At 37.8% G+C, this 24,157-nt stretch overlaps 1 pseudogene; it reads right to left on the bottom strand.

The window, feature by feature from the left end:
* Positions 1–18,629: 18,629 nt before the first annotated feature.
* Positions 18,630–21,720, bottom strand: LOC139870863 (ruBisCO large subunit-binding protein subunit alpha-like; annotated as a pseudogene).
* Between the last annotated feature and the right edge of the window lie 2,437 nt (positions 21,721–24,157).

Raw genomic sequence — 24,157 nt, 5'->3', positions numbered from 1 at the left:
TCATGTAGTAGCATACGGCATATAGCAGTAAAAGTAAGCAGCAGCATGCAGTAAGTTTCGTGAAAACAAGTAAACTAGCAAGTTGTAGATTAGTCCTATTAGCGAATCCTACTCAGGTCGGTCCAGACTCACTAATGCAACCTAATTCCCTACAACCAATGCTCTGATACCAAATGTGATGCCCCGTACAAAACCATCGTGTATGAATCATCAACAACAGGATCATTACAAGGTCAAATACTATATGAGGTTTCAAAAGAAGTTTGCATTCATGAATAAAGATGATGTCTTAACCAACATCAAATATCTTACAACAAAAGTATGCTTCAATGAACAGAAGCAATTAGTAATAGTACGTGACCCAATGGTCGTTACAAATCATTGTTTCAAAAGGTAACATAGTTTGAATGCAAATAAAACGTTACATGCGGTGACAACTCTAACAAGCGCAGCGGGTGTCTACAAGGCATGAATAGTACAACGGCGAAAGCATGCAACCTTAAGCACCTGAGAAAAACATGCTTAAAAAGTCAACACAAAGGTTGGTGAGCTATAGTTTAAGTATAACAGTATGTAAGGTAGGCTACGAGATTTCAGTGCTTCAACAGCGTTTCAAAACAGTATGAAAAGAATATGTATAACCGTGGGCACTTGGTAACTAACTTAACGTTTATCACCCCCTAAAAGTACAATTGACGAGTGAGTATGTTTACGAAGTATTAAACACCCATTAAATTCTAGCGCTACTAGCCTGAGTGGGGATGTCAAACCCTATGGATCCATATCTAAGATGCGCGTTCACCGGTTCAAAAACCAATGACTAAATGTTACCGAGCTAAGGGGAAAGTTTATGCCGTTGTATAACCCACACATATATAAAGTTTAAGTACTCGTGCCTAGTATGTAAAATGTAAAATTCGCATGTATTCTCAGTTCCCAAAATAGTTAAAGTAAAAAGGGATGCTATAACTCACAGTGGTAAAGTAGTAGTAAAGTTGGTTCGGGAAAGTAAGCAAGTATGTAGGTCTGGAAAGTCCTCAACCTAAGTAAAAAGTTACTAAGTCAGTAAATCGTCCCAATAGGTTTATAAGTATGTAAATTAGGTCTTAAGTAGCATCATCATTCATCATCAAACAAAAGTATAAAGTAAGTTTCATTCTAGAAAAGAGTTTAAAATAAAGGCTGACTTAGATCAGTCACCACGGCCTCTATACAAACTTAAATAAGGTGATACCAGTGGCCATGGCTCTGTATATAAGTCCTTTAGTTGCTGTAAAAATTCCAGAACGAAACTCGTCTTTGTTTGACCGTGGCGACGGTTTAAGTGCGAGTAGGTCAGAATTTTCAGCACAACGTTAAAAGGACATAGTGACGTTCGGAGGGCCATAGATCCTAAACCGTAACTCGGATTAAGACGAGTCTTAAACGGAAATCATCTACTCGAACTGAAATAACTAAAAATCAACTTTACAGTAGCCCAGGTAGTCTGATCAGTTCCAGAATCAGTAGTTAAAGGTGTTCCGGTGGGTTCTTGGTGCTTGATGCTCATCACGGTTCTCATCCTTGATGCGTATAGCTTCAAGTGTACAACTCATTGATGGGTTTACATCATCTTAGCCAAGTTTTGACCATCATAAAACTAGTGTAAGTCTAAGATAAGCTTCAAGTTGTATGTAGTTTGATGAACCAAAGTTACATCAAAATCTTAGATCCGACACATACATGAGTTACAAAAGTAATATTAAGCTACAAACTTGAAAGTAAACTAACTAATCAAGATCTTAAGTTGTAGAACATAGTTCTTAGTTAGATCTTGAAGATCCTAGACCCAAAAGTCTAGATCTAAAGTTCTTAAGTTAAATCCTAAGTTATAAGACATGAATCTTTACTTTAATGAAACCATAAGTTATGAAACTTAGATTTTCATCTTGCAAAGTGTATGTAAGCTCATAAGCTCTTGTTTACAACAAAATAAGTAGACCATAAGCTATAGAAACTTAGATCTTTCATAAGTATATGAAGTTATAACTAGAAAGTTATACTTCTATGTTCTTGAACTTATAAAGTTAACTTTTAGTTTCAAGAAATATGAGATCAAGATTAACTAGTAATACTTGACCAAATTAACAACATCACAACCTTAAAGTACATAAAATGAAGAAATAAGTTAAATCTACAAGTACTAAGTCCATGGTTGTTCATACTTGGAAAGATTCAAGCCAAAGCTTTGATCCTTAAGAAAGTAAACTCTAAGTTTACAACATGAACACAAGTATGGTTTTTACAACTCATGAACTTTAAATCTTTCAAACATTAAGTGTAGAACCATAAACTAGAAAGTTTAGATTCTTTGTTCTTGGTTCTTTACAACAAAAGATGAAAGTAACCAAGATTAGATGAAGATACAAGTTATATAACTTGATCTTTAACAAAGATAAACAACAAGTAAATAATCAACAACAAAGAACAAGTAATCAAAACAAGCAAATGATGATGATGATGTATGTATATGTTCGGTTTTCACAAGAAAAAGAAGAGAAAGATGAAGCCTTGTTACTTACAATCTTGAGAGAAAAAGAGAGTGAGAGAAGTTGCAATTAAGAGTGTGTGAAAAAGTGAAGTAAAATGCTAGTAATATGTAACAAAAATTTGAAAATGAACTCCCTCACCCATCCATCAAAATCGACGGTTTCCAAGGGAGCCAAGGGAGGTAAAATTCCACTAGTCACTTGCATGTATTTAGCTCAAAATGGTATAAAGTTAAGTTGTTATGGGAAAGTGTTGTAATTTTACAAGTAACTAGTCTCCTTACAAGCTAATCAATCTAGTTTCATCTAAAGGTGATACTTGCATAATAAGATGGGCTAACTTAGTCCATTAAGTGTGTAGGGTGGGCTTCTAAGTCCATGTACATTTATAAAGCCCAAGTATGTAAGTAAGTAACAATTAAATAAATATGGCCCAAGTAATTAACTAGTAACCTTAGTTAATTAAAATGATTAATAATAATTAAATCATGAATGTAAATAATATTCGGAAATATTATTCGTGATACGTACGTGCGTCACAAAGACAATTCGGGCCATGAAAAGTTAAATACGGTAACAAGTAACACGTATAAGAACACGTTTATTAAAACGCAAGCATTAATAATAAATTATTAATAATTAAATGTTGGAAAATCCAGGGTCGTTACATTTAAGATATCTGAGAATCCATTTTACTGCATCCCAATGCTCTTTCCCGGGGTTGGAGAGAAAACGACTCACCGTTCCCTGTAAGACCCGATTATTTATAGTGTACATATGTGTATATAAGTGTAATGTACGGTACTTGAAACGGGGTTCTGTTGCGTGTATTTAAAATACAAAAGGAGCTGAACTGGCAGGGTTGCGCGCCGCGCGGCCTTGTGGCGCGCCGCGCCAACTGTCTGTGACAGATCCCTTTCTCTTTTTAAATTAGATATTTTGGGGGTATTTTGGTAAATTCACATCAAGGCCGAGTTTAATGCTTGGTTCAGTAGTTTGGGAGCTCATTTACTCCCTTGTTCACCAACCTTATCACCTCCCAATTTATTTTAGTGAGAGAGTGGGTTTTAGAGAGGGAAAGCTCACTTTGAAGAGGAAGAAGAGGGTTTCTTGCTAAAGCCCAAGTTCTAAAGTTGTTCATCTCGTCATTATCTTCGTTTTGGTAGTTGTGGTATGCTCTACTCTTAATTCCTTTGTTTAATTTGATTTAGGGCTAGGGTTTGAGTCAAAGGTGAACATAAAACCCACTTTTGGTTAATTTTGGGTATTCTTGGGTAATTTGGGTCATATAGACTCAATATTGAGTTAACTAGGGTTTTGGAAGTGTTAATTGATGTTAGAGAACCCTAATTAGCTAGTAAGAGGGTTAGAACACCATGATTTATGTAAATGGGTGTAAAGGGGTTAGTGGTTGACCCAAAAATGGGTAGGTTGACTTTGAAAGTGCCAAATGGGTCAAATTGAACTTAAGCTAATTAATATGTGTAGTTGAAGCCTAAAACTAATGTTAAAATGTGTAAAGAACCTACTTTGGTTAATGATAGGGTTTTGTGATGAGTTAACCCGATTTTAGGGTTAAGGGTGCAAATGGGTCGGATTTGCACCATAGGTCAAATTGGCTCTAGGAGTGAGCTTTAGAGTGTTGACCAACTTGAGTTATGATTTTGATATTGTGATAAATGTAATAGGTGCGTTACATTGAAGTGTTCGAGCTCGGTTATCTTTCGACAAGAGATTTTGAGGTGAGTGGAATATCTATATATGTATGTATATGATTTATGTACCGTGTTGATGGTGTCACATAGCCGTTTTGTGACCAAGGTTGTGGGACTTAGCCGTATTAGTCCATGTTTTGTACTAAGGCACATAGCCGTGTTTGTGCATTTAGTGGCGAGTAATAGCCGTGTTTTACTCCCACGTTGTTATTTGAGTTACCCGTACACATAGCCGTGTTGGTGTACGAAAGCGTGAGTAATAGCCGTGTTCTACTCACATTGAGCAAGTGATGCCATAGCCGTTTTTGGAACACTTGAGGGGTGATGCCATAGCCGTTTTTGGAACACCTCGGGGGGTTAGCATGCCATAGCCGTTTTTGGAAGCTAACGAATGTTATGAACATCGATGACTTGTTTCGCGAAGTCGTTCCCTAGCGAAGAGATTGGTTAACCATGATTTATTGTTGTTCATACTAGCATTTGATTATTGTTATGAGTATTTATGCTATGATTATTGCTAGTGATACGTTTGGTGATACTAGCTTGCTTATCGAGATTTGTTATGTGTTATTTGATATCGTGGATGCGTGTGGGTAAGTTGTATATGCATGTATATATATGTTTTACTCACTAAGCTTTGCTTACCCTCTCGTTGTTCACTATTTTTATAGGTTCCGGTGTGGACAAGGGTAAGGGCATCCGGTTGGATTAGAGATCCCGTCTTGTTTAGTGACGCTTTTGGGATGTGATGATTTTGGAGTTTGACCGAGATTTGGGTAGTTTAACCCCAAACACCATGCTCGTTGTATCGTTTGGCAATTAAACTTTTCGTGGTCGAAACTCTAATTTGTATTAAACATTGTATTTTAAACTTAGTGGCGTTTTGGGCACGTGTGGGCCCCACTTTGTAAAACTCGCTCAAACCTTAGTTATGTGCTAGTTTTACATATATGAATGTATGGTTAAAAGCGTTTTGGCTAAAAATGTCGGGAACTAGTCAAACATTTTCGTTAAATAGACTTCCGGGGACAGCGGGCTGTCCAGGTGATTTGGCGCGCCGCGCGGCCACCTGGCGCGCCGCGCAGATGGCCTGCACCAGAAAATTTTTTTTTGTTTGAAATTTCGTCGTGTTTGGTCGGTTACGGTTTGGGTTGTTACAAGTGGTATCAGAGCATGGTCTAAGGGATTTAGGTGACTTGAGATAGGCGCCTAGACTTAGACTTTGTGTGCGTGTTTATGCGGGACTTGTAGGACTTTGGGTCGGATCGGTATGATTAGTGCATAGGTTTATGTGAACTAATCATGCGCTATTTGTTTGTGTTGTGTTTAGCAATCATCAAGCGAGATGGACGTTGTACTAGCGAGTTAGCGCGACGTGCTTGCGTGGTAATGACTAGCTACCATTACTACGGGTGCAAATCGGGTCAAACAAGCAATGTACGACGATTGTTGAGCAAGATGGGGTAGTGTAGTGTATACGTATGTAATTGGGTATAATTGTCCTTTCGTTTCATGGTTTAACCTAATTCGTTTTATAGAATGAAGACGAGAAACGGTCCTGATCATGAAAACGGGAGTACAAGTGAAGACGCCGAGTTCTCGACCAAGGTCGAGGCCGTCTTTAAGAAGTTGAAATCGGATTTTCTTGCGGATGTCCGAAGGGTCTTCCAAGAGTCGGTCGATGGGCAAGTGACCGAAATGATAAATGAACGATTGAAGGCCACTATTGAAGAGGCCCTTGATGCTAGAAACGTTTATCCTCGAGGTGAAGGGGGTGATGGAAAGAGAGACTTCCACTACAAAAATTTTAAGGATACTCAACCTCCGACGTTTAATGGGGTGAGGGATCCGTTGAAAAGTACTTGTTGGATTTCGGACATCGAGGGGGCCTTCCGTACCGCGGAGTGTCCTCCCGAGAAGAAGGCGAGGTTTGGGTCTAGCATGTTACGTGAAGAAGGCAAGTTGTGGTGGGATGATAAAATCAATTTGTATGGCGAGGAGCAATGCATGGGCTTGACGTGGGAGGAGTTCAAGAAAGAGTTTTTCAAGGAATACCGAACTTCATCCGATCTTGATCGAATTCGGGACGAGTTGCATCATTTGCAACAAGGTTCCATGGATTTAGTTACCCTCAAGTCCACATTCTTGGCAAAGACTCGTTTTTGCCCGGAGTATGTGGGTGATGATCATAAGCTTATGAAAGATTTTTATCGTACTTTGAATGCCGACTACAAGAGCAAGATTAGCCGGGGTATGGCTAAGACTTTCGATGAATTGTTTGAGTTGGCTCGGGGTTTTGAGCCGGAGGTGCCTAGGAAGAGTGATTTTGTTTTCTCGAAAAGGAAGTTTGAAGGTTCGAGCTATTCGAATTTTTCAAACAAGAAGTCTAGGAAAGGCACCGAGAGCGTTAATAGTGTGAAGAAAGGTGGCACGGGTACTTTTGCGCCCACTTGTTTTAATTGTGGGAAGTCGGGTCATTACGCCCGTGAATGCACGGCCAAGACGGTTACATGTTTTAATTGCGGTAAAGTGGGGCACAAGAGGCCGGAATGCCCCGAGTTGAATAATGATCATGTTAAGAAGATTGAGAAGGCGGCGGGGTCGGCTAGAGGGCGAAACTACTTGATGACGAACGATGAAGCCAAACAATCCAACGAAGTTGTTTCAGGTACTTTGATGGTTAATTCTAATCCGGCAAGGATTCTTTTTGATAGCGGTGCAAATTTGTCGTTTGTGTCTCCTGAATTTGTGCCTAAACTTGATAGTCCGCTAGCTAAGTTAAGTCGTCCGGTAGAAGTCGAAATAGCGGACGGCAAGACGGTGCTAGTGGTTGATGTGTGTAAAAATTGTGATGTTGTTTTTGGTGCCGAAACTTTTAAAATTGATCTTATTCCAATGACCTTGGGCGACTTTGATATCGTTGTTGGTATGGATTGGCTCGATCGTTATAGAGCCAATATTGCATGCCATGATAAGTGTATTCGTGTGAAGACCCCAAGTGGGGGAGAAATGATTATTCATGGCGATAAGAGAAGAAGACCGGTGCCGATATGCACTTTTGCACGGGCACGTCGTTCCGTTGTTACCGGTGGTATGGCTTTCCTTGCTCATGTTGTCGACACTCGTAATGAGCCACCACCAATTCGTGAAATTCCGGTAGTTAATGAGTTTGAAGATGTCTTTCCGGATGAGTTACCGGGTGTCCCGGCGGAAAGACAAGTCGAATTTCGCATCGAGTTGGTTCCGGGGGCTACCCCCATTGCTAAAACTCCTTATCGTTTAGCACCAACGGAGATGCAAGAGTTATTGAATCAAATTCAAGAATTGCTCGAGAAGGGTTTTATCCGACCGAGTGCTTCGCCATGGGGCGCTCCGGTCTTATTTGTGAAGAAGAAAGACGGTAGTATGCGTATGTGCATTGATTACCGTGAGTTGAATAAAGTGACGATCAAGAATCGTTATCCACTACCTAGGATCGACGATTTGTTTGATCAACTTCAAGGCGCAACGTATTTCTCTAAGATCGACCTACGGTCCGGCTATCACCAAATGCGGGTCCGTGAGGAAGATATTGAGAAAACGGCTTTCCGAACGCGTTACGGGCATTATGAATTTGTAGTTATGCCCTTCGGTCTTACGAATGCACCGGCAGCATTCATGGATCTTATGAACCGGGTGTGCCAACCTATGTTGGACAAGTCGGTTATTGTATTCATTGACGACATACTAGTCTACTCGAAAAGTATGCACGAACATGAACGTCACTTACGTGAAGTTTTGAAGACGCTAAGAAAAGAGAAGTTGTATGCAAAGTTCTCTAAATGTGAATTTTGGCTAAGGGAGGTTCAATTCCTTGGTCACATTGTGAACGAAAGCGGTATCCAAGTGGATCCGGGGAAGATTGAGACGGTGAAGAGTTGGGGACGACCGACTACGCCCACGGAGATCCGAAGTTTTCTCGGATTGGCCGGTTATTATCGTCGGTTTATCCAAGACTTTTCTAAGATTACTTCTCCATTAACAAAGTTGACGAGGAAGAGTGCTAAGTTCAATTGGGAAAACGAGCAAGAAATTGCTTTTCAATTATTGAAAGAGAAGTTGTGTCAAGCTCCGGTGTTAGTGTTACCGGAAGGCGTCGAAGACATGGTGGTTTATTGTGATGCTTCCTTAAATGGGCTCGGGTGCGTTCTTATGCAAAGGGGTAAAGTCATTGCTTATGCCTCTCGACAATTAAAGGAACACGAAACGAGGTACCCGACTCATGATCTTGAAATGGCGGCGGTTGTGCATGCGTTGAAAATTTGGCGCCACTACTTGTATGGTGTCAAGTGTACGATATATTCGGATCATAAGAATTTGAAACACCTTTTTACTCAAAGGGATTTGAATTATCGTCAACGTAGATGGATGGATGTGGTGAAAGATTATGATTGTGAGATACTTTACCATCCGGGTAAGGCGAATGTGGTCGCGGATGCGTTAAGTCGAAAGACTCAACATCCGGCGATACGTATAACATCGTTACGTTTGATTATCACTAACGACTTTCTTGAAAAGATGGGTGAAGACCAAATAGAGGCTTATGTTCACGATAAGCACACGGAACGAATTGTGAGCCAATCGGAGTTTATTACTATGGGTCCGCGGGGTTTGTTGTCCTTTCAAGGAAGGGTGTGGGTGCCTAAGACGGGTGATTACCGACGGGTGCTACTCGATGAAGCACATAAGTCGAAATATTCCATTCATCCGGGCGCGACGAAAATGTATCATGACTTGAAGAAAGATTATTGGTGGCCGGGCATGAAACGCGATGTTGTAAAATACGTCGAACGATGTGTTACTTGTTTGCAAGTTAAAGCCGAGCATCAAAAGCCGTATGGTAAGTTGCAACCGTTAGAAATCCCGAAGTGGAAATGGGAGCACATTACCATGGATTTCATCACTAAGTTACCGAAGACGGCGAGAACTCAATATGATTCGATTTGGGTGATCGTGGACCGGTTGACGAAAAGTGCCTTGTTTCTTCCCATTAAAGAAGCAATATCGTCGGAGGCCTTGGCTAAGTTGTTTATCAAGGAAGTGGTCTCGCGACATGGCGTTCCTATATCTATTATTTCGGATCGAGATACCCGTTTTACATCTCGATTTTGGGAAAAGTTTCATGAAGATATGGGTACACAATTAAAGTTGAGCACGGCGTATCATCCTCAAACGGACGGTCAAACCGAGCGTACGAATCAAACTTTGGAAGATATGCTACGGGCGTGCATCATTGATTTTGGTGGTAGTTGGGATGAGCATTTACCCTTGGTGGAATTCTCATACAATAATAGTTTTCATACTAGTATCGGGATGCCACCTTACGAGATGCTTTATGGCCGAAGGTGTCGAACTCCCATTTGTTGGGGAGAAGTGGGTCAAAGAGAAATCGGAAGTACCGATTTGGTTTTAGAGACGAATAACAAGATTGATATTATTCGCGAACATTTGAAAAAGGCTCAAGATAGACAAAAGTCGTATGCCGATAAACGTAGACGAACGATCGAATTCCAAGAGGGCGACATGGTAATGCTTAAGGTTTCGCCATGGAAGGGTATTATTCGATTTCGAAAACGGGGAAAGTTAGGTCCTCGGTTTATTGGTCCGTTTAAAGTCTTAGCTCGTGTTGGTGAAGTTGCATATCGATTGGAATTGCCCGAAGAGCTTGCGGGGATCCATAACACGTTTCATGTTTCTCACCTCCGTAAGTGCCTTGCGGATGATTCTTCATGGATGCCTTTAGATGAAATTGAGCTAAACAATAAGTTGGAGTATGTTGAAGAGCCAATTGCAATACTTGATGAAAAGGTCAAGAGGTTGAGGCATAAGGAGGTTAGGACTTTTAAAGTTCAATGGCGGCGGAATAAGGGTTCCGAGTTCACTTGGGAACCTGAAGAGTTTGTGTTGGTTTATCTTCCCGCTTGTCATGCGGCATGGATTGCGAGGTCGCAATCCGAATAAGTGGGGAAGAGTTGTAAGACCCGATTATTTATAGTGTACATATGTGTATATAAGTGTAATGTACGGTACTTGAAACGGGGTTCTGTTGCGTGTATTTAAAATACAAAAGGAGCTGAACTGGCAGGGTTGCGCGCCGCGCGGCCTTGTGGCGCGCCGCGCCAACTGTCTGTGACAGATCCCTTTCTCTTTTTAAATTAGATATTTTGGGGGTATTTTGGTAAATTCACATCAAGGCCGAGTTTAATGCTTGGTTCAGTAGTTTGGGAGCTCATTTACTCCCTTGTTCACCAACCTTATCACCTCCCAATTTATTTTAGTGAGAGAGTGGGTTTTAGAGAGGGAAAGCTCACTTTGAAGAGGAAGAAGAGGGTTTCTTGCTAAAGCCCAAGTTCTAAAGTTGTTCATCTCGTCATTATCTTCGTTTTGGTAGTTGTGGTATGCTCTACTCTTAATTCCTTTGTTTAATTTGATTTAGGGCTAGGGTTTGAGTCAAAGGTGAACATAAAACCCACTTTTGGTTAATTTTGGGTATTCTTGGGTAATTTGGGTCATATAGACTCAATATTGAGTTAACTAGGGTTTTGGAAGTGTTAATTGATGTTAGAGAACCCTAATTAGCTAGTAAGAGGGTTAGAACACCATGATTTATGTAAATGGGTGTAAAGGGGTTAGTGGTTGACCCAAAAATGGGTAGGTTGACTTTGAAAGTGCCAAATGGGTCAAATTGAACTTAAGCTAATTAATATGTGTAGTTGAAGCCTAAAACTAATGTTAAAATGTGTAAAGAACCTACTTTGGTTAATGATAGGGTTTTGTGATGAGTTAACCCGATTTTAGGGTTAAGGGTGCAAATGGGTCGGATTTGCACCATAGGTCAAATTGGCTCTAGGAGTGAGCTTTAGAGTGTTGACCAACTTGAGTTATGATTTTGATATTGTGATAAATGTAATAGGTGCGTTACATTGAAGTGTTCGAGCTCGGTTATCTTTCGACAAGAGATTTTGAGGTGAGTGGAATATCTATATATGTATGTATATGATTTATGTACCGTGTTGATGGTGTCACATAGCCGTTTTGTGACCAAGGTTGTGGGACTTAGCCGTATTAGTCCATGTTTTGTACTAAGGCACATAGCCGTGTTTGTGCATTTAGTGGCGAGTAATAGCCGTGTTTTACTCCCACGTTGTTATTTGAGTTACCCGTACACATAGCCGTGTTGGTGTACGAAAGCGTGAGTAATAGCCGTGTTCTACTCACATTGAGCAAGTGATGCCATAGCCGTTTTTGGAACACTTGAGGGGTGATGCCATAGCCGTTTTTGGAACACCTCGGGGGGTTAGCATGCCATAGCCGTTTTTGGAAGCTAACGAATGTTATGAACATCGATGACTTGTTTCGCGAAGTCGTTCCCTAGCGAAGAGATTGGTTAACCATGATTTATTGTTGTTCATACTAGCATTTGATTATTGTTATGAGTATTTATGCTATGATTATTGCTAGTGATACGTTTGGTGATACTAGCTTGCTTATCGAGATTTGTTATGTGTTATTTGATATCGTGGATGCGTGTGGGTAAGTTGTATATGCATGTATATATATGTTTTACTCACTAAGCTTTGCTTACCCTCTCGTTGTTCACTATTTTTATAGGTTCCGGTGTGGACAAGGGTAAGGGCATCCGGTTGGATTAGAGATCCCGTCTTGTTTAGTGACGCTTTTGGGATGTGATGATTTTGGAGTTTGACCGAGATTTGGGTAGTTTAACCCCAAACACCATGCTCGTTGTATCGTTTGGCAATTAAACTTTTCGTGGTCGAAACTCTAATTTGTATTAAACATTGTATTTTAAACTTAGTGGCGTTTTGGGCACGTGTGGGCCCCACTTTGTAAAACTCGCTCAAACCTTAGTTATGTGCTAGTTTTACATATATGAATGTATGGTTAAAAGCGTTTTGGCTAAAAATGTCGGGAACTAGTCAAACATTTTCGTTAAATAGACTTCCGGGGACAGCGGGCTGTCCAGGTGATTTGGCGCGCCGCGCGGCCACCTGGCGCGCCGCGCAGATGGCCTGCACCAGAAAATTTTTTTTTGTTTGAAATTTCGTCGTGTTTGGTCGGTTACGGTTTGGGTTGTTACATTCCCACTGCATGAGCAATATCGGGCCTTGTACACACCATCGCATACATCAAACTTCCAACTGCTGAAGAATATGATACTGAAGACATTTTCCCAATCTCTTCCTTGGATGAGGGACAAGAACTCTTGCTTAACTTGAAATGGTTAGCTAATGGAATGCTAACAAGTTTGGCATTGTTCATATTGAAACGTGAAAGCACTCGTTCAATATACTTCTCCTGAGATAGCCATAACCTTTTATTTTTCCTGTCTCGGGTTATCTGCATTCCCAAAATCTATTGAGCCTGTCCTAAGTCTTTCATGTCAAAAGACTTCGAGAGTTCTTTCTTCAGCTGGTTGATCTTCGTTGCGTCTTTCCCTACGATCAAAATATCGTCTACATATAGTAGAAGAGCAACGAAATTTCCTTCAGAAAACTTCTGAATGTAGACACACTCATCTGCTGCAGTTTTCTTGTACCCTTGACTCACCATGTACGAGTTAAACTTCTTGTACCTCTGCCTAGGTGCCTGTTTCAAACTATACAAACTTTTCTTCAACTTGCATACGAGGTTATCTCCTAAAACCTCAAAACCTTCTGGCTGCTCCATGTAAATTTCTTCATGTAAATCTCCATGAAGAAAAGCTGTCTTTACATCCATCTGTTCAAGCTCCAAGTTCATACTTGCGACCAATCCAAGTATGACTCTAATTGAAGTCATCTTGACTACTGGTGAAAATATCTCATCAAAATCAATCCCTTTCTTCTGTTGGAATCCTTTGACTACAAGCCGTGCTTTGTATTTCACCACTTTTCCACTACCATCCTTTTTCAGCTTGAACACCCATTTATTTTTCAGTGCCTTCTTCCCACGTGGAAGTTCTACAATCTCATAAGTTTGATTTTTTTTGCAGAGAATCCATCTCATCCTGCATTGCGAGCAACTATTTTTCTTTATCCTTATGAGTTACTACTTCATGAAAACTCTCTGGTTCTCCATCTTCAGTAAGTATAAGGTACTCGGATTCTGGATATCTACTCGATGGAATCCGACCTCGTTCAGATCTACGAACTTCTGAAACATTCTGAGGAGATCCACCATCATCTTGACCTTGTGATGGTGCTGGAACGTCTCGCAGATGGGGTTGTGGCTCCCCCTGCTCAGCACCGTCATTTTCCTCATTATCTTCTACTTCTGGCATTTCTTCTTGCACTGAAAATTCATTTATCATGAATGATTCCGTTGTTGCCTCTGGCACCTGAGCAGCAACATTTGTCTTCTAAGATATTGTGGGCTTTTCAATATCTTCTATTGTCTGGCTTTCATGGAACACTACGTCCCTACTTCTGATCACCTTTTTCTCCTTTGGATCCCATAATATGTATCCAAATTCTTCATCTCCATAGCCTATGAATATGCATGGAGTGGTTCTTGCATCCAGCTTCTGCCTGAGCTCCTTGGGTACATGTGCGTACACCAAACATCCAAATACTCTTAAGTGAGAGTATGATGGATCCTTTCTAGACCAAAGTTTCTCAGGAACTTCAAAATTTAATGGTACTGATGGAAATCGGTTGATCAAGTAACATGCGGCTCTAACTGCTTCTCCCCAGAATGGCTTTGGCAGCTTAGCCATACTGAGCATGCTCTGAACACGTTCCATGATTGTTCGGTTCATTCTTTCTGCTATACCATTGTGTTGAGGGGTACGTGGAACTGTCTTCTCATGTCGGATGTCATATTATCTGCAATAGGCATCGAACTGCTTGGAAGAGTATTCACCACCGTTGTTAGATCGAAGACACTTTAACTTCTTTCTTGTCTCACGTTCTACCATGACATGGAACTGTTTGAAGTAATCGAACACCTGGTCATTCGTTCGCAAGAAATATACCCACACCTTTCGAGAAGTATCATCGATAAACGTCAGAAAATATCGACTGTCGCCAATTGATTCAACCTCTAAGGGACCGCAAACATCAGAGTGTACTAGACTGAGTAACTATGATCTTTTTGTTAAAGAGGAATTAAACGAGACTCTATGATGCTTACCAAACAAACAATGATTGCAAGTATCTAGTGCAGCATCCTTGTCTACATTGATAAACTTCTTCTTTATTAGGGTAGACAACACTTTCTCACTCATGTGACCGAGTCTCTGGTGCCATAAATTTTGTGAAGCCTCCTTTTCTGCAACATTAAGGCTGTCTGTGCAGATCTTCACATGAGTTTTGTATAGTGTGCCACAAATGTGTCCCCGAGCGACTATCATAGCGCCTCTTGACAATTTCCATGTGCCTTTACTGAAATGACTATCATAGCCCTGTTTGTCGAGAGCTACCCCAGAAAGTAAATTCAGCCGAAGATCTGGCACATGGAGGACATCCTTCAAAGTGATTGTGCTCCCGGAACTTGTCTTTATCTTGACATCACCAATTCCGACAATCTCAGCGGAACTGGAATTTCCCATCTTCACAGCTCCAAAGTCACCAGCTTTGTATGTTGTGAAGTATTCCTTGTATGGAGTCACGTGGTAGGAAGCTGCAGTATCTACCACCCATTTCGTGTCTTCTCGTGAGACGTGAAGGCATGTCTCATCATGGGTTGAACAATAAGCTACCTCACCAGAGATAGTCACAAATGTTTCTCCACTCTTATTCTTCGGCTGTGAACTGCTTTGACCTTGTTCCTCTTTTAATCTATAGCAGTTCTTCTTCATATGTCCCTCTAATCCACAATGATGACATTTATATGTTGGTTTTCTGCCATCAGCTGCCCTGCCCCTGCTCTTGCTTCTGCTTCTCCATTTATTTTTGCTACTCATTCGTTGTCTCCCCCGATTCTCTGTGACAAAGGCATGGGGTCTGATCTGTGCCTATTTCCTTTCTCCTTGCCTCTTCACTGAATAGGGCATCCTTGACCATTGACATGGTAAGTTTGCCATTCGGAGCTGAGTTGCTGAGTGTTACGACCAGCGTTTCCCAGCTATCGGGAAGAGAACTAAGTAGCAATAGCGTCTGAACTTCATCGCCAAGCGGCATCTCTACAGACGATAACTGGTTGACCAAGCTCTGGAACTCACTGGTATGCTCGGCAACTGAAGTTCCACTTTTAAGCTTCATGTTGACTAAACGCCTCATCAACAGGGCTTTATTTCGAGCAGTCTTGGCCTGGTACATGTCCTCCAACTTTTTCCAGAGGACATATGCGTCTGTCTCTTGTGCAACATGGTAGAAGATACTATGATCAATCCATTGACGGATCTGACCAATAGTTTTTCGGTTTAATTTCTTCCAATCTATCTCTTTGGCAGAATCAGGGTTTATACCCTTCAATTCAATAGGATCGAACAAATCCTTATAGCTGAGGAGATCTTCCATCCGAGGTTTCCACAGCGTGTAGTTTGTGGCTGTGAGCATAATCATAGCTTCGGAAGATGATGTTGACTCTTCTGTGGACATTATCACCTTACAAATGATTTTTCAACACTAACGGGGTTGAATTTTAGAAAACAGATATCACCGTTACGTCCGGAACGGTTGAAAATGGTGGAATAGACACTTCGCGGCTCAAATTTCACTTACGGGGCAAAATTATAATTTGTTATAAACTTCAGGGACCAAAAATGAAATTCTGAAAATTTCAGGGACCAAATTGTAAAATTTCATAATTGCTACAGTATTGCTACAGTACTGCTACAGGAACTTGCTACAGTACTTACTTGCTACAGTGCTGCCAGCTGCTACAGTGAATTGCTACAGGACTTTCTTCTCCGACGAAAATTCCGGCGCCGGTCGTCTTCTCCGGCGAGTTGACCAAACTTTGACCGCGTTTTCTGGGCTCGTTATAACTCCGTTTAAGTCACCGTTTTTTGCGTTGGACTCGGTTCGACGAGACGAATCCGATGGTACACTCAAAATTGGATTTTGAGGAAACTTCAGAAGACCCAAAAAAACTCAACCAACGTCTCTAACCAAGCTCTGATACCACTTGTTAGGAAGAGAGGATCGCCTGGACATTGGGAGATACAAATTTGAGAGAAAATAACTCTATTACTTACAAGAATAGATTTACAGAGTATTACAAAACTCTTACAAAAAAACTCTCAAACTCACACACACTCTCTAGGTTGTGATTACACTTCTCTGAGTGATTTTGGGATGATTTACAATGAAAGTTTGCATCTCTATTTATAGCAAAAATTCTATGGCGGTGAATGGTGTGAACGAGGAAGGTTGGCGGAAGTTGACGGCCGTCATCGTGTTCAAGTTTGCCACTTCCATACGCGTTGTCAACGTCGGCAGCTTTGAACATCTAGATGAAAGCTGGAACAGAGCCATCTAGATGACGGCTGGAAACCACTGGAAACCATCACCTACACACATAAACCCATAGTCCATCGTTACGACATACAAACACAAACATGATAGCGGAATTAAAGTGATAAGTAAACTTAATACACATCAAGTTCAACTCAAAAACAGTTATAACATATAAGGTTCTTCAACCCTAATTTAGTAGTAACAGTGATAAAAAATAATATGCAATGGCATAAATGATTAAAATCATTGATAACCATTTTGACTCACTATCCACCCTAAATTGAGGGGGTCGTCATTCTATTTATAACTGTTTCATAGGCGGTCATCAATGAGAGCCTTTAAGGAAGTGAAGACGAATAGTCGACTTGTGTAATCAATATTGAATGAAGTTTCGTCTGCATAGGTCGCCAAATTAAATCATCGCAATTTTAGACACGAACTGAAATAAGGAAATTAGTAACATCAAGAAATAAATTAACCCGTTCTTAGCTTTTCGACGATAACATTTGCATCTAGCATCGGTCCATTAAAGATTCTTCCATTCTAAAGTAATGATGATACATTAGCGAAGACACAAAGTAAAGACTTATCATTTGAGCCATTTGATTACGGACAATAATAAAGGAAAACACAAATGTTGACTCAATGTCTATCTAAACCTGAAGTAGAACAAACTCATAGGGCAGCTATGTACAATAAAGGAAAACACAAATTGGATTAATAATATAAGCTTTGTTATGTACAATGACCAAGAACATAATTGAAAAAAACTATACTATTTGTTTATTAATTTCTAGATTGATCAAGTTTTAGTGAAGCAAACAAAGTAGGTGGAGAAAATTTATAAACATAAATAAATACAGAGTACCTTTGAAAAAACACAATCTAATGCTACTTTGCTATCTTGACAACTGAACACCAAACCCATGACAAAACACCCTATATTCATGACAAAAAATGTGGTTTCAAGTGATAACTTACAATGATTATATAAACTAAAAGCATTTCATCAACACATATCAACAAATACATTAATAATGCAAGAAAATTGGAAAACTCATTCTAAAAATAAATAGAAAACTCTCTAATAGAATTGATGTATAAAGAGATTTGATAACAAAGGTACCTTGGGTCAAATTAAATCCATGATCTATCTTAATTCACCCCTGCAAAAACCAATAACTCAATAAAATTAACGTATCTAGAATATGAAAATGTGGTGCTTAAGATCTTTTCAACATAATACATGGTTGTTCATGTCTGGAGTTCAAAGATATCAGATTGTAGCATCATTATTTCATAAATATGTTTGATCGCTATATATTGGCAAAGTTTATGTTGGGTAATTTTTGATATAGACATGTTAATATGTTAATGTGCCTGTAACAGAAAGAATGGTAGATAACTCAAAATGTAGTCTTTCATGGTTTTTAGTCTATGTACTCAATTAACATTTGAGTATATTATATAGCATACTCAAATTATATTAACATTTTAGTCTATGGTTTTTAGTATATTATTATATAGCATGTTCCAACAGTTTAATCATATAGTAAGCATACTCAAATTCAAATATAAGACTAAGAAAGTTGATAGTCAAAGTTTATATAAAGACAAAATTTATGACTCGGTAAAATTAATGTATCTGAAATATGAAAATGTGATGCTTAGGATTTTTTCAACATTATACATGGTTGTTCATGTTTGGAGCTCATGGATTTCAGATTGTAGCTTCACCATTTAATAAATATGCGTGATCACTATATATTGGCAAAGCTTAATCATCAAGTAAGCATACTGAAATCCAAATATGTAAGTAAGACAGTTGACAGTTGATGTGTACAAAGTATATATAAAGACAAAAATTGATAATCTCAATCCGAAATTAGGTGTATAAAATATCTTACCATGTTACTCTTTTGTCTTAGCCATTTCATCTAACACCTTTAATGCACTGGATAGTCATCATTTAACCCACCTTTTATATACCTGGATAGATTTCAAAAAAAAAAAAAAAAAAAAAAAAAAAAAAAAAACTGTTGGTGTGCCTCTTATAGTCTTCAAAGGTAAACGACCGTATCCGTGGCAATAAAAGGATTGTTTAAACGGTTGAGGATTTATGTTTATAAAGCCTAATCAATTTGAAGAATAATTAATCTGTGGCGAGAAAAGATGGGTGTTTTGGAGGACATGAAAGTCTGTAACCCTAATTTTTGAACGGGATTAGTGGACCCTGACGTGGATTAATTAGTGTTAATCTAGATTAATTACCTATACACGTCAGCACAAGGGATTAAGTAGTAATTAGCAGCTGCTACATGGGATTAATCTTCATAATTTATAAGATGTAATAGAAATAGATAGATAGATTCCTCGTATTTATGTTTATGTATCAGTAATTAAATTTGAACTTTCTTCACTTACCCTTATGCCAACAACAAAACTTCAATTTCACGTGTCTAAAGTATAGTATACAATGAGAATATTTGCTCTATGTCTTCTTGAAATGAGAATATTTTTATCGTAACATTATTTTGAATTAATACCAACTATATCATGACAATAAGCTGAGAACTGTACAAAATAAGTGCAAAATCAGAATTCTTACTTTTATTTTGTTTATAAGCAACCTAATCAGATAATTATTTTGCAATAAACTAAATTACAAACATTTAATTGCATAAAAGCTAATATAAAAGTATACTAGTGAAATGATCCGTGTAATCACGGGTTTGTTTAAACGAAACAGTATAATGATATATTGTAGGTATTAAGTGAATGTAAATGCTAAAGTCATTTAGTTTAATGACCCGTGGGATCACAAATTTCGACTAAGAAACTTGCCAATGTTAACCTGGTCAAAATAATTAAACTACATTCATTCTCCCACCACATTCCTGTAATTTTCATTACAACTACTACTTTTTTCCTTGTCATAAATGATACTTATTTAACATTAAAAGAGAGATTGAAAATATCTGGTTAACTTTGTAAAAATCATGATTATTTTTGAATTCTTCTAACATAGTATATACCTTCATTTTAAATAGTCACAATATGATATGACGTATGTTATCGATTTTCAAATTCTTGTTGTTTAACAAACATACAATAATAAAACATTACAGGTGTGATAAATTTCATCATCAAACAACGCATAAAAGAGAATAATTCTTTGAAAAAATCATTTACAATGACATGGAGGTTTGTACCTGCTTTTTGGAAGAAAAAAAAAGGTTATTGGATAATATGGTGAAGATCGAGGAAAATAGTTGTAAAGGTTTGTACATATTGAGAAAAAGAGTTGTGATAATATATGGTGGAGATTCTCCTAGATATATATTTATAAAACAATAATACCGTATTAAATATTAAATGATATTTTATTAATTATTTTTGCCTTCCAAATCGGCATTCATATATTATCGGCATTTATTTGTTATTATTTTGTATCTTTTTTAATTAGAATTAATATTAATATAAAATAAAAATAACATTATCATTATGAAAATTAAAGTGTAATTAGTGAAAGGATAACATAATCATTAGAGCTTTATATCTATTTTTATTTTGTATCTTTTTTAATTAGAATTCATATTAATATTAATATAAAATAATGACATCAATATTATGAAAATTAAAGGGTAATAGAAAATTACGGAGTAATAATTTATTTAAGTTATTAAATAATTAGTTACTATAAATACAATTTTTTTAATTATAAAATACTTAGGATTAATGACATCATCTAAGTGGCTTAGATTTTTTTTTTTTTTTTTTGATTTTTTCTTAGCAAATGAATTAACCTAATAATGACATCATCAAACTATAGATTATTGGTGCATATGTATTCCTTTGCATTGGTTAGAAATATAAATAAACATCCTTTGCTATTATTAAATGTCTGTCTATCTTACATTGATACGCATGTTGCATAAGGTGAATGTATTTTTAAGAAACAATGTGAGGACACCTATCCGGCACAATAATATACTACCAAAAAGATGTACACCATGAAATATATTTTGCAGGATCAATCACACCAGCCTCTAGAAAATTATCATACTTATCAGTCATTGAGTTGTATCCCATTTCCCATTCACTCACCTTTTCCTTTTCAACAATTACCTCACCTTCAACTCCCGCATTTTGCGCTATCAACAATACGGAAGAACTCAAAGTTAGAAACAAACTATCAAAGTAAGTACACTACTGCTTAATGTTATACCTTTTGGATGAATTCAGCACCTAGCCGTTCATCTTCATCATCAAGCTTATCGTTAATGGCACGAACAAAAGTCGAAAGATGGACTAACGACAGCACCTCCTCCAAGTAGTATTCCTTTCTTGATAGCAGCAAATGTTGCATTTTTTGCATCCTTGATACGAAGCTTACAGTCCTCCAACTTGATGGTAATCTTCCTGGCTGTACCAAGTTGTTCGACCGCGGTGTTTTTAATTAGCAAACCCATGTCACTATCTTGGTACTCGGCACCTATTACAAACCAAAACAGACCAAAATTTAGTTTTAGTGACATTATTTATTGAAGGATCTGAAATGAACAAATAAGTAACAATAGTCATGTACATGTCGAAATGGCGATATCTTGAAGATGGGCTTTTCGCCACTCGCCAAAATTGGGTGCTTTAATGGCAGCAACTTTAAGGACACCACGCAACTTGTTCATGACAAGAGTAGCCAAAGCTTCACCGCTAACATCTTCAGCGATAATTAGTCGTGGTGCTCTCAACTGAGTAGTTTTCTCGTGCACCGGGATTATGTCCTTTATAAAAGATATCTTTTGGTCAGTGACAAACACTCTAGCATTCTCACATTTGACAATTAGTTTCTTAGAGTTTGTAACAAATTGTGGGGAGATATATCCTTTGTCAATCTACAACACAAAAATTTTGTTATAAACACATTAATTTGCAACATCATAATGATAACTAGAGAACTAACACAGACCTGCATTCCTTATTCAACATCAATAGTTGTCTCAAACACGACAATTCAATCGATAACACACCATCAATAGGTTAAGACTACATATACCAAATAACTAAGTAAGAACGATTAAATAATGTTGTAGAGTAAAAAAGATGTAGACCTTTTCTTCGAATATGTAGTATAAAGAGAAAATGTAAAGTATATTGTAGAGATTGAGCTATATATAAACCGTGTGATATTGTGATGTGAATGAGAAGAGCTGAAATTACGGATTACATGCAGGAATCTATTAATCAAATTGTAATTAAATTAGGGTAAGGATTAAAACTCATTTAAATAGTGTTATAATCATGGGATAAATTTGAGTTTGTTGCTAAAATTAATATCGGTGACTTTTTTATTTTTTATGAAAGTCAAATATATTTATTAATCTAAATGTTTAAATAGTTGTAAAATCATCGGATTCATCATGTACGTTATGAGGTGCACTAGACTAGATTTCTTTCGCTCTGAATACGAAGAGCACATACCAACATAATCCAGCTGATTGGCACTGGACTTCTATAAAGTATACATATGTGAAATACTAGAGTATGTCCTTAGTTTACGAAGGTTTCAATGAACTACGTCTAAAGTGTTACATTGTTGCTAGTTTTGAAACAAATCGATATGATAGTCGATAGCAATCAAGCTACGTTTTGTTATGTTACTGAACGAAGGTGCGGTTGATTGCGATGTCTACAATAGAATCAGAATATATAACTTCTTACGAAGCTGCACCAGATTATGTTTGGTTCGAAAAATTTATTATAGGCTTGACGTTGTCCCCAGTACTGAAAATCCCACTACTGTTTTTAAAATAACAAATGAACCAGCAATTCTGCGAGGTGCCAATAGATCCTTAGTGATGTACGGATTCTAAAAGTTCATTTACAGCAGATAATTTAGCTTACACATTCAATGTCCTGTACCTAACATGAGCATTCTAAAAACATTGGACTTAGATTAGCAAATAGATTTCTGTAATTTTTAGTATTTGGATAATAGAACATAAAAGCAGTTTTATTATATTGAACTGATATATTGTGTTGTAACGTTTTCATCTATATTAATGTGTTCTATATTTGTATGTTTAAACCCGTTAATAATAGTTCATTCTACATTTTTCATTGTCGATTGATAGTACATGAGTAACATCTAATTAAGACAATTATGAGCGTTTGAATATGAAATGTATTTTTATCAAACTCACATGTGTTCATTTTGATGTACATTGGAATGACTCAACCTTCGACTTTTCACTGCATGGATCAACGTCAATTTTGAAACTCACAAGTCGTTATGTAATATGGTCCTTAGACTTGAGATGCACGCCGGTTTTGATGTGTAGAAATTATAATTTGATATGGTTAAACGTTGTTATGGATAAGGCTGTTATAAAGGTCATTATTGGGTGTAATGTGAAGCTCGTAACAGACACTTGTAGGCACGAGAAGATTTGTCCCTCCCAATTGTTTAGAGTCGGATACTTTTGAGCTCTTTGATGAATGAACAGATATTAGTACGATCGTACCCAAATCTAATTGAGATGATACTTAATTATTTTGGTGATCAAGTTCAGTTTTTAAGTTCTGGCTTAAAGAAGTATTTCGCTATGAATGATCTGAGAGATTTAGCGTATAACCATGGAATCAAAATCTATAGAGAGAGATCAAAGTGGTTAATAGATATGAGTCAAAGAGCATAGGTTGATAAAATCGTAAAGCGATTAAAATAGGAAGGTTCCAAGCATGGAGGACTTCCGATGCAACCAAATGAGGTGTTGACCTGAAAGGTAAAGTGAATGACTGAGATTCTATATACTTTTGCTAAGGGTCCATCATGTACCGCATGAGGTACCCTAGACTATATTTCTTTCTCTCTGAATATGACTAGACTTCTATAAAGTATATATATGCGAAATACTAGAGATATGTTCTTAGTTTATGAATGTTTCTATGAACTAGGTCTAAAGTGTTACACTGGTGCTACTTTTGAAACAAAACGATATGATAGTTGATAGCAATCAAGCTATGTTTCGTTACGTTACTGAATGAAGGCGCGGTTGATTGCGATGTCTACAACATAATCAGAATACATGACTTCTTACGAAGCTGCACTAGAATCTGTTTGGTTCGGAAAATTCATTATGTGCTTAACGTTGTCCCAGTACTGAAAATCCCACTAATGTTATTGAAATAACAAATGAACCAGCAATTCTGCAAGGTGCCAATAGATCCTTAGTGATGTACGTATTCTAAAAGTTCATTTACAGAAAACATATATTTAGCTTACATGTTCACAAAGCCAATATCTTGTACCTAACATGGGCATTCTAGAAACATTGGGCTTAGATTAGATGATAGTCTTCTGTAATCTTTAGTTATTGAATAATGGAACATAAAAGCAGTTTTATTATATTGAACTGATATAATGTGTTGTATCGTTTTCATCTATATTAACGTGTTTTATGTTTGCATGTTT

This window comes from Rutidosis leptorrhynchoides, chromosome 10 (genome assembly GCF_046630445.1).
Source record: "Rutidosis leptorrhynchoides isolate AG116_Rl617_1_P2 chromosome 10, CSIRO_AGI_Rlap_v1, whole genome shotgun sequence".
In the NCBI taxonomy this organism is placed as follows: domain Eukaryota; kingdom Viridiplantae; phylum Streptophyta; class Magnoliopsida; order Asterales; family Asteraceae; genus Rutidosis; species Rutidosis leptorrhynchoides.
Note: the sequence above shows the minus strand (reverse complement) of the source record. Positions and strands in the feature narration are given on the sequence as shown.